The sequence below is a fragment of the Bos grunniens genome, chromosome 22, assembly GCF_055505025.1.
Source record: "Bos grunniens cultivar Pamir isolate PY7600 chromosome 22, Bosgru_T2T1.0, whole genome shotgun sequence".
NCBI lineage: Eukaryota > Metazoa > Chordata > Mammalia > Artiodactyla > Bovidae > Bos > Bos grunniens.
The window spans coordinates 7,078,446-7,092,750 of NC_141186.1; the positions used below are offsets into that span (position 1 = coordinate 7,078,446).

The 14,305-nt window shown below is 46.6% G+C and overlaps 1 protein-coding gene and 1 long non-coding RNA gene across 6 annotated transcripts in view; one reads left to right on the forward strand and one right to left on the reverse strand.

Moving 5' to 3' along the window:
- Positions 1–14,305, forward strand: part of CMTM8 (CKLF like MARVEL transmembrane domain containing 8) — a 95,977-nt gene that overhangs the window by 61,898 nt on the left and 19,774 nt on the right. The gene's annotated exons all lie outside the window — the stretch shown is intronic.
- LOC147347970 (uncharacterized) lies at positions 171–10,737 on the reverse strand. 4 transcript variants are annotated; one of them, XR_015150879.1, is made up of 3 exons: positions 10,429–10,737; positions 7,290–7,456; positions 171–477 (listed from the first exon to the last, which is right to left on the reverse strand). It is a non-coding gene; the product is annotated as an uncharacterized LOC147347970 (long non-coding RNA). The 4 variants fall into 4 exon arrangements; XR_015150877.1 differs by having other exon boundaries at positions 171–553; XR_015150878.1 differs by having other exon boundaries at positions 171–914.

The following is a 14,305-nucleotide window of genomic DNA, read 5'->3' on the forward strand; positions in this document are numbered from 1 at the left end:
CAAGAATGTATGGCTTTATTTTAATTTTATTATGAGAAATCTCAAACTGAGTATAATATACTCCCATCTACCTACCACCCAGCTTCAGACTGTTAATTTATGCTGCTTCTATATTCCTACCCATTCTGCCTCCAGGAGGACTTAGAAGGAAATGTCATTTCACCCATAAGTATTTTAGTAAGTAGCTCTAAAAGATAGGAATTATCTTTTAATACTTTTGACAATAATTATATTTTAAAATAAAAAATAATTAAGTCAACTCCCCAACCCCTTCTCCAGTCACCACACTGTCCCACTTGAAATTTGACCATGGGGTTCTTTTCTGGAAATGTTAACTCTCAGTCTGTGCTTTAAGAGGGTTCACCACTTCATGCATCACTGCACCTTGCTTTTTAGAAGCTCCCCAGGAAACTCCTTCCAGCATTTCCTGCATGTGAAGTTTGTTCTTCTCAGCTGGACGGTCCGCTCACTTTGGTCCTGTGAACACATAGTTAACGATGCTGTTGGCGTTATCGGTGGTTCCACTCTTCCATGTAACACTCACTCTGAAGAGCTAAGAAGGGTAAAAGGCAACAAAATATTCAGATATTTGTGTAGACTAGCTCTGCTGAGAAGGCAGGCGTGGCAGAGCTGTCAAAACCACCCTCGAGAAAAACAACCCACAATGGGAAGTAGGGGTTTGTCAGCTTATATCAGGGTGCTTGACATCAAAGGCCTTGGGAGTTGCAATCAGTAATGTGCAGAGTGAACTTGAAAGTCAAGGCCCCTGTGGACTTCCTCTTGCAGGCGCTCTGCACCGAGCAGCTGTGTCAGAAGCTTCTGCTTCTCACTGGAGATCTATGAGTCTGTTGTCGAAAACCTAAACTGACCTCAATGCCGCTGCCTCCAGTCCTTAATCAGGTTCCCTTGTGCATCTGAAATGGAATTAGAGTTCAGAGAAACGAAACTGTATGCCCACACAAACACTTGGCTCATAAAAGCTGAAAAGCGGAAACAACCCAAATGTCCATCAGGTGAAAAATGGACGAGCGACAGGCAGTGAGGCGGACAATGGAATGTTACTCAGCCATTGAAACAGAGTGCATGCTACCGATACATGCTACAGCACGGAAGCTGGGTGTAATTCTGTTTGTGTGAAATGTCCAGATCTGCAGAGACAGCAGACCACTGGTGGCTCAGGGCTAAAGGTGGTGACGGTGGCAGGAAAGGGGGAAGGAGTTTCTTTAGGTGATGAAAATATCCTAGAACGATGGTGACAGTTGTACAGGTCTGTGAATACATTGAAATGCAGTGCATTGTACACTTTAAATGGATAGGCTTTACAGTTGGTAAATTACATCTCAATAGGGACTTCACTGGTGGTCCAGTGGCTAAGATTCTGTACTCCCAGTGCAGGGGTCTAGATTTGATTCCTGGTCAGCAAAGTAGATCCTACATGCCACAGCTAAGAGCTCTTATTGGGACAGCTGAAGATCCAGTATGCTGCAACTAAGACCCAGTACGACCAAATAAATAAATATTAAAAAATAAATCTCAGTAAAGCTATTATTAAATACCATTGACACTTCCCTGATGGCTCCGTGGTAAAGAATCCACCTGCCAAGGCAGGAAACACGGGTTTGATCCTGCATCTGGGAAGATCCCACATGCTGAGGACAACTGGGCCTGTGAGCCACAACTGTTGAGCCAGTGCTCTGGAGCCCAGGAGCCACAACTATTGAAGCCCGCGCGCCCTGGAGCCTGTGCTCCGCAACAAGAGAAGCCAGCGCAGTGAGAAGCCGTCACTGCAGCTCGAGAGTAGCCCCCGCTCCCCACAGCTGGAGAAACGCCTGTGCAGCAGCAAAGACCCAGCACAGCCAAAAATAAATAAATAAATAAAGTTATATTTTAAAGGCACTGGATTTACTTAGAGTGCCTTGAAATGTACCTGAAATGGCATCTGTTTTGGTTTTTGTCTGGACTGGGGGTGTGGTGCAGCCCCAGGGTTGGGGTGTGTTAGGTGAGACGAGGAAGGAAGGAGATGTGGCTTCCTTCCCTCTCTGAAACTCCATTGCAAATCTTGCTTCTCTCCCTCCCAGATCACTAGGAAACAGCAGTGACTTTATTTGACCCCGTGGTCTTATTTTACTTCCCACCCTTCATTCAAGGTTAGGACAGTGGTTCCTTTAGCAGCTAATGACTTCTTTTTTCCTCTCTCTACCCCCGCCCCAAAACTTGTTATTAAAGTATGCTTGTACTTGTTGGGTGACAGTCGGTGACTTTCCTTTTCTGGAGTTGTCCTGTGTTGGCAATTGTTTTGGTCTTCAGAAATCAGTGCTGGTATGAAAAAGACTGCCCCTTTTATTTATATGACCCAAGAAGGAGAAAGAGTTTAAAAACAACACCTGTAGGACTTCACTGGTGATCCAGTGGCTAAGACTCCCAATGCAGGGGGCTGGGGTTCAATCCCTGGTCAGGGAACTAAGATCCCACATGTCACAAGACCTGGTGCAGCCAAATAAGTAAATATTTAAAAAAGAGAGAGAGAGAAAAGAACCCAAGGGAATTCCTTGACAATCCAGTGGTTAAGACTCCCAAGTTTCCACTTGAGAGGACACAGGTTCCATCCCTGGTTGGGGAACCAAGATCCCGCAAGCCAAGTGGTTTTGTGACCAAAAAATAAAAAAATAAAACAACACCCAGGTCAAAGGTGTATTTTCCTGCTGGTGAAAAAGCTGTATGAGCATGCTTCCCTGGGAAACATGGTGCTATTTAAATGGCATCAGGGACCTAAGTGAGACTCGGGTCATGCACCAGCTTGTTCACTTGGCAATCTGCTGAAAATAGAAAATTGTATGGGGAGAATGGGGTGCTTCTCCAGTGGCTCAGCTGCAAAGAATCCACTTGCAATGCAGGAGACATGGGTTCAATCCCTGGGTTGGGAAGATCCCCCCGAGGAAGACTTGGCAACCCACTCCAGTATTCTTGCCTGGAGAATCCCATGGACAGAGGAGCCTGGTGGGCTGCAGTCCATGAGGTCGGAAAGAATCGGACATGACTGAAGCGACGTAGCACAGCACTTGGGGAGAGACGGAGAAACACAGCTGGTGAAAGTGTGTCTGTGTGTGTGTATGTGTGCTCAAGTGTGTGTGTGTGGACTGACTCCACAGACCTCCCTCCTGGGAAGCAGAGGGAGAAACACGTCCTGCCCTGACATCTTCAGAGGAGCATCCTGGTGAAGAACTCCCAGGTAGGGGAGCCCGACCTTAGTATCCAGAACTACTTTTGAAGAGCAGGGAAATGGTGGCTGTAATTTGCTAGATCAGGAGGCAAACCATGGTCAGGGGGCCAAGTCTGTCCTGATGCCAGTTTTCAGAAATGTTTGTTCGGACGGCCACACCCCTTTGTTTAGCTATAGGCTGCCCCCAGGTCTCAGCCACAGAGCCGAGTTACTGCAACTGTCCGTCCTGCAAAAGCCTGAGATACTTACTGTCTGGCCCTTCACAGAAAAACTTTGCTGACTTCAGTGCTCAGTGATGGAGTTCCCTCCCATGGGAGTCCTGGGAAGAGGCCTGTGTCCGTGGTACTTGGAAATCGAGTCCTTAGAAATCCCTTAGCCCATAATACGAACTCTGGGAATGCTGGCTGTTTCTTTTTATTTTCTCCTGGAAAATGATGCAGGCCCCGCCCAAGGCCGATTGGTTCTTTTAGTTGCCGACACGTTTGGTGAATGCAGCAGCGGGCTTTCTTGGTGGCTCAGGTGGTAAAGAATCCACCTGCAATGCAGGAGACCCGGGTTTGTTCCCTGAGTGGGAAAGATGCCCTGGAGAAGGGAATGGCAAATCTTGCCTGGAAATTCTGCTGGACAGAGGAGCCTGGATGGCTGCAGTCCATGGGGTCACAAAGAGTCAGACACAACCGAGCGAGTAAGCACGCTCGCACACACAATGGTGAGTGGCTTTGAAACAGGCCAGGTGGATTTGGGGCATTTCTGGTGAACCTGGGCTTGTACACCAGCCCCGTGTGTCTGCAACTGAGTTGTCTGAGCTTTATTTCTCCATTAGGACCGACCTTCCTTTTCTGTCTGTTGGCAGTGATCAGACTTCTCGTTTTACTGGTGGTTCGCAACACCACCTCTTTCGTCATTTTCTTAGGAATAGTCAAGTGTGGTGTCTGGGACCTGGGCTCAAAGCTATTTGCTTATAACATGGAAACATTTCTCAAGTCTAGGAGCCGTATCTCCTGGGTTCAGAAACCTGCTTCCATCCACATGTGCCCTCGAGTTATCCCCTGTGAAAAATACTCTCTGAGCCTCTCCTTTCCAAGAGAACATGAACTTGTTATAAAGATTATAAATGCCTGTTTGCTAAAATGTTCTGTCTCCAGTGGGCAGGCTGCCAATTTAGTGTAATCATCTCAGGCTTGTTGACCTGTTTGTCCTCTTCTTACATGAAGCTTTTCTAGGCCTCTCTGCAAGAGTAAAGGTTGGATCTCTTTTTCTTATTTAGGGAATTATCATTGTTAAGCTCATCTAAGGGAAAAGGAGGTTGGGGTCTCTCACATCATCATGCCCAGGCAGGAACTTGGTGAACTGTTTACAGTCAGCTCGACTGGCAGCAGCATCTCACTCCAGTTTTAATGGGAGCTGTTTCACTGATCCTGTCCATGACGCCAGTTGTCTCGCTGTTCACACTGTCCGCATCGTTTGCTGAACGCAGGGTAGGCAAGGGCAAGGTAAGAGGTGAGAAGGAGCTGTAGTAACTGCGAACACGTTTATTCTCTCCTGGCTGGTACTGTAGCCATAACACAGCCTCTCTGCTGGCTGACGCAGCGGCCCTAGCAGCAGTCATTCAGAACCATAATGTAGCCACAACATAGCCTCCGATGACGTAACCATTGTATCACTCCAGTGTAGCCCCAGTGCAACAGCAGCCAGGGCTTTCGTGGTGAAGCTCACACGGGCGTACCACACAGAGTAGTCCGTGACCAAGCCGGTACCTAATGATGCACGTGCACGGCACCATACGTGATCTCAGTGTTAATAGTCCTTATTTATACTGCATGGGGTGCGAGAGTCTGAACACACCATCTTGGCTAAGTTGCTCTCTCCCCACAGGAGCACTGGTTTGTGACCATCCCCGGGGGAGCATCACCTATTTAAATAGTGAAATAGACCTAGGGGTTCCTCGTGTAACTCAGCTACAAGGAAAAGTTCCAGAAATAGAGATGCATTGTTATTGACTGCCTTCAAAAACACCTCCATGGTCGCCTCTTCTTTAGGGAAAGAAGATAATGAGTTTCTTGGATAACAAGTTTCTCCCGGGGGAGGGGAGGGGACTTGTCTTTCAACATTCAGTGGAAGGAAGATGTGACAGGACCTGTCCAAATTAACCAGTGTTGTTTCCATGAATCTGGGCTTTTCAAGTTTTTCAACCAAAAATTTTCCCAACCTCTGAGAGCAAACTCGAGGATCTGAGGGTGAGGCCTGAAGCTACCCAGGTGGGTTTTTTTTTTTTTTGATGGGGGTGATTTTTATATTTTATATTTAAAATTCCTGTGAGCTTTCCTCTCTGCAGTATTTCTGATTCTGATTCTCAATGAAAAGGTACTGTCTTAGTCTGCTCAGCTACTGTAACAAAATAGGCTAGGGGGCTTATAAACCACAGAAAAAATTTTGACTGTTTTATGTATTTATTTGACTGTGTTGGGTCTTAGTTATGGTATGCGGATCTTCGCTGCACCATGTGCGACCTTTTTTATTTTTTAAGTTGTGGCACAGGGACTCCCTAGTTCTGGCGCTCGGGCTAAGTAGTTGCCACACGTGGGCTCCAGAGCATGTGGGCTCAGTTGCTCCACAGCATGTGAAATCTTATCCGACCAGGGATCAAACCTCCACCCTCTTCATTACAAGTGAATTTTTAACCACTGGACCACCAGGGAGGTTGTGGCCACAGAAATGTCTCTCTCACAGTCCTGAAGGTGGGAGCTCCAAGGCCAAGGCACTGGCAGAGTAGGTGTCTGGTGAGAGCCTGTCTCCTACTTGGTAGATTGCTGGCTTCTCACTGTGTTCGTGCATAGCTGAAGGGGAGAGGGAGCTTCCTGGTGACTCTTTCATAAGGATCCAAACCCCATTCATGAGGACTCCATGCTCATGATTGAATCATCTGCCAAAGGCCCCACCTCCAGATAGCATCATATTGGGGGTTAGGTTTCAACATAAGAATTTGGTGGGGGGAGACACAGGCATTCAGTCTGTTGAAGGTACTTAGTTATTTATCTGTGATAAGACCTTTCCCCTAACTTACCCCCTGAATCTTTGGCTTAAAATGATGCTAAGATTATGTGGCTTCCTGATGGCTCAGCTGGTGAAGAATCCGCCTGCAACGTGGGAGACCTGAGTTCAATCCCTGGGTTGGGAAGATTCCCCCGTAGAAAGGACGGGCTACCCACTACAGTAGTCTGGCCTGGAGAATTCCATGGACTGTCAGACAGGACTGAGCGACTTTCACTTTCATACTTTGGCAGAGGGCCAAGTTCTCCCCATGATTAGGTGTGTGTACAGTGTTGCTGCTTATCAAAGGAAGCCCCCAGGGGCCAGTGGTTGACTTTAAAATGCCAGGCGGAGCATCTGAACCCACTGAGTGGGGGGCATCCCCCTCCCAGGAGCAGTGGTAGACGGCATCACCTAGGATGCAAACACTTAATGGTGCCCATGAAAGAACCCGGCTCAGGACGGCTGGCTTAGAACCTACTCTTAGGGCCGCAGGTCTATTCCCAAGCAGCAGCAGAGGCAGCCAGGTGGTGTGGAGGCCAGCCCGGCAGGGCCCCCACTGCACTCCTCCCACCGGCCGGCTGTCTCGGCGACGTTACATTGAAACAGATCCTCCCGATAGCTCACCCACGCTCAATGACATGCCTGGCTCTCCCCATGCAGCTGTTGCCAAAGGAAATGTTGAGAATGTGCCTACTCTGAAACACTGACGCCAGAAATATCTGTTTCCAAAAGTGCCTCTGGTCCTATGATGCCTGCCTGGTGAATAAAATCTGAACTCCTTAACCTGCTGGTTTGAGCTCTGCAGTGTGGCCCCAGTCATCCCGTGTGTCTCACTGCCAACCCTCTGGCCTTTGCCCACATCCTTAAAGCAAGTGGGTGCCAAGTCCCAGCCTTGCCCCTGCCTGGAGGGCAGCTGCTCCCATCCTGGCCTTCCTGAGGCTGTTAAGTCATCTCTGGGGACCCAGAATCATTTATTGCTCCTTCTGAATGAATCGCCCGGCATTTCCTGTCGTGATTGCACTTCCTCGGCCCTTACCTTGGGCTGTGCTACAGGCTTTTCTGTTTCTTTCATCTCCCTGGCCACACTGAACATTCTGCAAGGGAGAGCGCTGTGTCTTTGTCCTTGCACACACTCTTTGGCCTCGTGCAAGCCTGGCTCTTGGCTTATCCCGGTGTCCAGTAACCTTAGTGACCTTCATTCAGCTGTTGGAAGGAGGGAAAAAATGGAGTTTTACACAGATGTGCTATAAATAGGTGCAATCCAGGAAAACTCAAGTTTACATGGAGACTAAATTAAAAGGTAATTCTGCTCCCAGACAGGATTTTCAGCATCTTGTGAGTGGCACTTCTCTAAGGCTTATAAATTTTGATTTACAGCAACTTGATAATCTTTTAGGAAAAAAAATTGAGTGGTTTGAATTTGAAACTCTGAAATAAAACTGCCAAAATAATCCCATTGTATTTTTCTTAGCTGCAGAATATCAGATTTGGCACACAAGGAAGTTTTGGAGGGCAGCTGGAAGGGTCCATCCCAAACTATCAAATTATATAAGGTGTTCCATAGCCTCCAGCAGTCCTTAATGTAGGAGATATTTCAATTTTTAGATGACAGGTCAGAAATACTGAAGTATGAAATACACTGATAAGAGAAACTGCCTGGTCAATCTTCAGGAACATGGTGAATGGCCTCCTTTTCCATGTGAATTCTTTTCTGTTGCAGTAATAGGTAAACCTTCCACCAGTGAGTATTAAAGCTCAGGAGTATATACTTATATCTGTGTTATAGAGGTATGTGATCCTCACCATTAGGAAAGCAACACTTACTTGGTTTTTTTTTTTTTTTTTGAAAGATCAACAAAATTCACAGATCCTTAGCTATATTAAGAAAAGAGAAAAAAAGACTGAGACAAAATCAGAAATGAAAGAGGAAACATTACAACTGATGCCAAAGAAATAAAAATGCTCTCAAGAGATTACTGCAAACAATTATACATGAACAAATTGGGCAATCCAGAAGAAACAAATTTCTAGTAACATACTATCTTTTATGACTCAGTCATAAAGAAACTAAAAATTTGAGCAGACTTATAACTTAGAAAGAGACTAAATCAGTCATCAAAAACCTCCCACCAAAGAAAAACCCTGGACAAGATGGCTTCATTGGAGAATTTTAACAAACATTTAAAGGAGACTTTATACCAGTCCTTCTTAAATTCTTCCCAGAAATTGAAGAGGAGAGAACATGTCCAGATGTATTCTGTGGAGGCAAGCATTACCCTGATCCCAAAAGGAGACAAGGATACTACAAGGAAATTGTAGATCAATGTCCCTGTTGAACACAGATGCAAAAATCCTCAACAAAATACTAGCAAACACAGTTCAACAACATGTTATACTATATATCATGACCAGATGGAATTTATTACTGAATGCAAGGATGGTTCACCATATGAAAGTTAATTAGTATACATAACATACCACATTAACACAGTGAAGGACAAAGGCTACATGATCATGTGTCAGGGAATGTTTAACAGGAAGATTCCTACGTGCTGTTTCTCACAGGTCCTTTGTTTCTTTTTAAGCGGAACAGCAGGCTGCTCCCAGGAACTGGGGTCATTGTGTGAGACAGGCTTCAATGTCCTTTAGTAAACATTCTCTTTACGACAAAACTGCTTCGTCTCGATCCCCTTTCTTGAGATATGGATTGTCTCCTGACCTTGTGACCATCACCATCTCTTGTTCCCTTGGTAACGGTTACTGTATGTTTGGTTTTCTGATCTTTATCATTGATGAAAGAAACTTCTTGTACTACAGCCTATTTATACTCACAGAAAAATCATTAAAGCACCTTTGCTCCATCTGAGCTTGGGTCCCCGTGTCTTTCTTTCTCTTTCTCTCTCTCTCTCTCCAGCTGATTCCCTGGAGCGCAGAGACCCGTCTTGCTCACTCTCCTTCCCGGCCTTCTAAGACTCTCTCGAGAAGGCACCCTGTGCCTTCACCCCTCCTTGAGAGGGCGCCCGGTGCCTTAGTGAGAGACGCAAGTCCTGTGTCAAGGACTTACTGGTTTTCTGCGGAAACCAGGGAGTATCAGCCTCTTCTCTCTTTCACTTTCTTATGTTCGCCTCCGGACCACCAGGTCTCGGTCCGTTAAAGGACCCCAACAATCATTTCAATTGATGAAGAAAAAACATTTGATGAAATTCATCACCCTTTCATGATAAAAATGCTCAGCAAACTGGGAACAAACTCCACATAAGACTGTTTATGAAAACCCGTAGTTAGCATTGTACTCAGGGGTGAAAACTGAAAGCTTTCCCTCTGAGATAAGGCAAGGATGTCCACTCTCCCTACTTCCATTCTACTGAGTACTTCAAGTCCTAACCAAACTAGTCAAAAAAAAGAAATAAAAGCCATCCAGATAGGAAATGAAGGAATAAAATTATCTTTCTTCACAGATGACATAATTTTGTATGTAGAAAACCCTAAATATTCCACCAAAAAAAAAAAAAGCCACTGTTAGAGCAAATTAATGAACTAAACAAACTTTCAGGATACAAAATCTACACACAAAAATTCATTCTACTTTTATAAGCTAACATGAAACAGTCCAAAAAGGAAATTAAATAATCCCACTTACAATGGCATCAAAAAGAATAAAATACATTGGAATAAACTTAAGGAGGCAAAAGATTTGTATAGTGAAAATTACAAAACACTGCTGAAAGAAATTACAGAGGATACAAATAAGTGGAAAGACATCTGTGTTTGTGATTGGAAGGCTTTATATTGTTAACATGTTCATACTGCACAGAGCAGTCTACAGATTCAATATAATCCTATCAAAACCCCAAAGGAATTTGTTTTTCAAAAGCAGGAAAAATTCTAAAATTCATATAGCATTTCAAAAGATCCTAAACATCTAAAACATCTTGAGAAAGAAAAGTAAAGCTAGCGTCTTCCTGATTTCAAAACTTATTACAAAACTGCAGTCATCAAAACAGCGTGGTATTGGCATAAAGACAGATGTCAAGCTGAGTACTGTCACTATTTAACAATCCCAAGGGGTTGTCTCTTATTGATTACCAGTCTCAGGAAGAACTCCAGACTCTTGTGCCATTGTATCTGGGTATTAGAGTTACAAGGAAAACGCAAGTGATGGGACAAGGACTTACCTATATGGTGAACAGACATCAGCTTCAGTAGTAGACATCAGTCACTCCTCATTCGCTGGTTCCCCTCATTAGCCAACACAGGGCAGTTGGCCTGTGAGCAGCCCTCTTAAGCCACAGTAGAAAGACCTCAACCCTTCCCCTGTGTAGTCTGAAATCCTGAAAGCTGGGGGAGTGCCTGAGGGCTGCCGTGTACATACTAACACAGAACAAACAAAGGAACGTTCATTGCGCTTGAAACAGGAAAAGTTATTCCCACACAAAGTGATAAGCCCTGCTCAGGCTCTCTGGGTTCTTTATCTCTTGGGTAATGCAGTGTTCCAGGCCCAAGGCTTATTATTATACAGCTGAATGAGGGTCAGAAGACTGCACAGACAAGACTGCATTTCCCAACAGAATACAGCCCAGTGGGTCAGAATAGAGAGCCCAGAAATAAACCCTCATGTCTGTGGTCCCAGGAGGCGCTAGTGGTGAAGAACCCGCCTGCCAGTGCGGGAGACTTAAGAGACGTGGGTTCCATCCCTGGTTCTGGAAGATCCCTTGGAGGAGGGCATGGCAACCCACTCCAGTAGTCTTGCCTGGAGAATCCCATGGACAGAGGAGCCTGGTGGGCTACAGCCCTCGGGGTTGCAAAGAGTCGGACACGACTGAAGCAGCTTAGCACACACATCTATGGTCACATGACCTTCAACACACGTGCCAAGGAAGAAGGACAAGTGCCAAGGGGAAGGACAGTCTTTTCAACAAATGATATTGGGAAATTTGGAATATCCGCAGGCAGAAGAATGAAGTTGGATACCTTACCTTACATCATATACAAAAAGGAACTCAAAATGAATTAAAGACCTCAAGATAAGACCTGAATTATAGAACTCCTAAAAGGAAACAGGGGGAAATCTTCATGACTTGGTATTCACCAGTGATTTCTTGGATATAACATCCAAAACAGAAGCCAAAGTAGGGAAAACAGGACTACATCAAATTTAAAAATTTCTGCACAGCAAAGGAAGCCATCTGCAGAGTGAAAAGGCAGCTGACAGAATGAGAGAACATATCTGCAAGTCAAATATCTGATACAGGATTAAGATCCAGAATATATAAAGAGCTCCTACAACTTAACAAGAGATTCAGTTTTCAAATGGGCAAAAAAAAACTTGGCTAGACATTTCTCCAAAAAAGATAGACAGATGGCCAACAACAAGCTCATGAAAAGCTGCTCAGTGTCACTGATCATTAAGGAAATGCAAATCAAAATCAAATGAGATATCACCTCACACCCAGTAGGGTAGCGGCTATCAAAAAGACACAGTGACAAGCGCTGCCAAGAATGTGGAGAAATTGGAACCCTGTGCCCTGCTGGTGGTGGTTTCGTCACTAAGTCGTGTCTGACTCTTTGCAACCCCATGGACTATAACCCACCAGGCCTCTCTGTCCATGGGATTCTCCAGGCAAGAATACTGGAGTGGGTTGCCATTTCCTTCTCCAGGGGATCTTCCTGACCCAGGGATTGAACCCAGGTCTCCTGCATTGCAGGCTGATTCTTTACCGACTGAGCTACGAGGGAAACCATGTGCCCTGCTGGTAGGAATGTAAAATACTACAGCTGCTATGGAAACAAGTGTATAAAGCTTCATCAAAAAATTGAAAATAAAATTAACATTCAGGTGCTAGTCTCTCCCTAGGTGCCTGTCTGCTTCCTGAGTAAGAACACACCTCTGCTGGGGACTTCCCTGGTGACTTCCACTGCAGGGGGCGTGGGTTTGATCGCTGGTTGGGGAACCAAGATCCCACGTGCCTCTCAACCCTCTTCACCTCCCCACAAAAGAACACACCTCTTTCTTACTCTCTGACAGCCTGGGGCAAGGACTCCAGGGCTTTTCTGTCTGAAAAGGAAGGACGGGAAGGGCCAGAGCTGATCTCCGGGGGTACTCATGGGTCTGTCCAGCTGCTGCAGGGCGGCACCCTCAGCGCCGCCCTCCCAGCTCACTTTCTGGGAGAGCTGGAACAGTATGGTGCCTTCCTGTTGATGCCAGTCTTCCTGCCTGCAGTGTGTTTGTGCTCATCTCCTGACAGGTGTAGACTGAACTGGTATTTGGGGGTCAGGTGCACTAGCTGGCAGGTGGTGGGACTCCCATGAGGTGTACATAATAACGTGGAGGTCGGACTCACCTTCAAACAGAGTTTGACATTCTTGATTGTTTCTAGGGGCCAGATGGTTGTCTTTCTGCATTTCCGCAGCTGTGACCTCACTGAGCGTGGCCTTCGGCCCGCTCTGAGCCTGGTCTTGCTGGGGCCAAGGGCATGTGATGAAGGTTGCCTGTCCCCTGGTGTTTGCTGGACTGACCGTTATGATGCATGTGTGCATGCGTGCTCACTCTGTTGCGTCTGACTCTGTGCGACCCCATGGACTGTGGCCCGCCAGGCTCCTCTGTTCATGGGATTTTCCTGGCAGGAATATTGGAGTGGGTTGCCATTTCCTTCTCCAGGGATTATGATGTATAATTCACCCCAGTTTCCTTCTGTTTGAAACAAAAAGGCCTGATAATCATAAAACATGAAATCAAGAATGGCCTTTCCAGCTTCCTAGAAGGAAAGGGATCTGCCACTCGAGGGATCCAAGCTCTCGGCCAAAGATGCACAGCCTTATTTTCTACACTCAGAGGCAGTCAGACACCCACAAAGCCTGTGGACCGAGGGAAGGACAGACTGCAAAGAACAGCAGCCTGGACAGACAGCTGCAGAGCTCCCTGACCTGGAATGCAGTGGTCCGACTTCCTTGACATGAGAGTAATTTCTCACACCAGCCGCTGTGGGGCGAGCGCCTGGCATCCTTGGCAGAGGGAAGCAGTTCATACCTCCGTGCTTGGCTTTTATTTCAGGGCTTTTAAGATTGACATTAAAGAGCGGCCGTGTGGCTCCTGATATTGTACTGCTGACAGCGTGTGAACCGCTCTGTCTGATCTCCTCCCTTCCTGGTGCCCCAGGGAGGACAGAGGTGGAAATCCCTGCCCCCCGGTGGACACAGACTCACCTGGGGGGCACGTGCCTGCAGTGGGGGCCTGATGCAGTGGTGGCAGCGTACAGGAAGACTAGTTCATGTGAGATGGTTTTTTTTGACCTCAGGTGGAACTGTGCCCCTGTGGGCGGTCCTGGGAGGGTCCGTAGCGGAGAGAAACCCCAGACCCGGCTTTGTAGACCGCGGTTTTCAACCTGACCTTGCCCAGGGGAGCATGATCCTCTGCACCATGTGGCTGCGTGTATCTGAATGAGATGAGTCACGTGAGTGGGAGTACCATGGACAGACAGCGATGCTGCTGAGAGGCAGGATGGTCATGGTCAGGGTGGGATTGGAGCTTCCCTCCACGGAGAAGACGGAGGTGCTGCTTGGTACTGACTCTCACCTCCCTGCCCCCCACAGTGCCTTTTTCCTCTTGCTTCCTACTGCTTCCTCCCTATAAGCCTTTCTTTTCCTTCTTCTTCTTCTTTTTTTAGAAATTAAAAAAGATTATTTTTGGCAGCACTGAGTTCACTGCTGCACAGCCTTTTCTCTAGTTACAGTGAGTGGAGGCTACCCTCTAGTTGCACTGCTGGGGCTTCTCATTGCTGTGGCTCCTCTTGCTGCGGAGTATGCATGGGCTTAGTTGCTCCGAGGCATGTGGGAATCTTCCCAGACCAGGGATTGAACCCATGTCTTTGCATTGGCAGGCAGATCCTTAGATACTGAGCCATCAGGGACATCTCCTATAAGCCTGTCATCTCTTTGCTGTTCCTTAAAAGGTATCCCTTTTCCTTCCCCCCTTTGCCCGCACTTCACCCAAACAGAAGGAAATCAGCAAGGAATTTTGCTGAAAGAAGCCAGCAGGGCTGGGAGCCAGGCGGG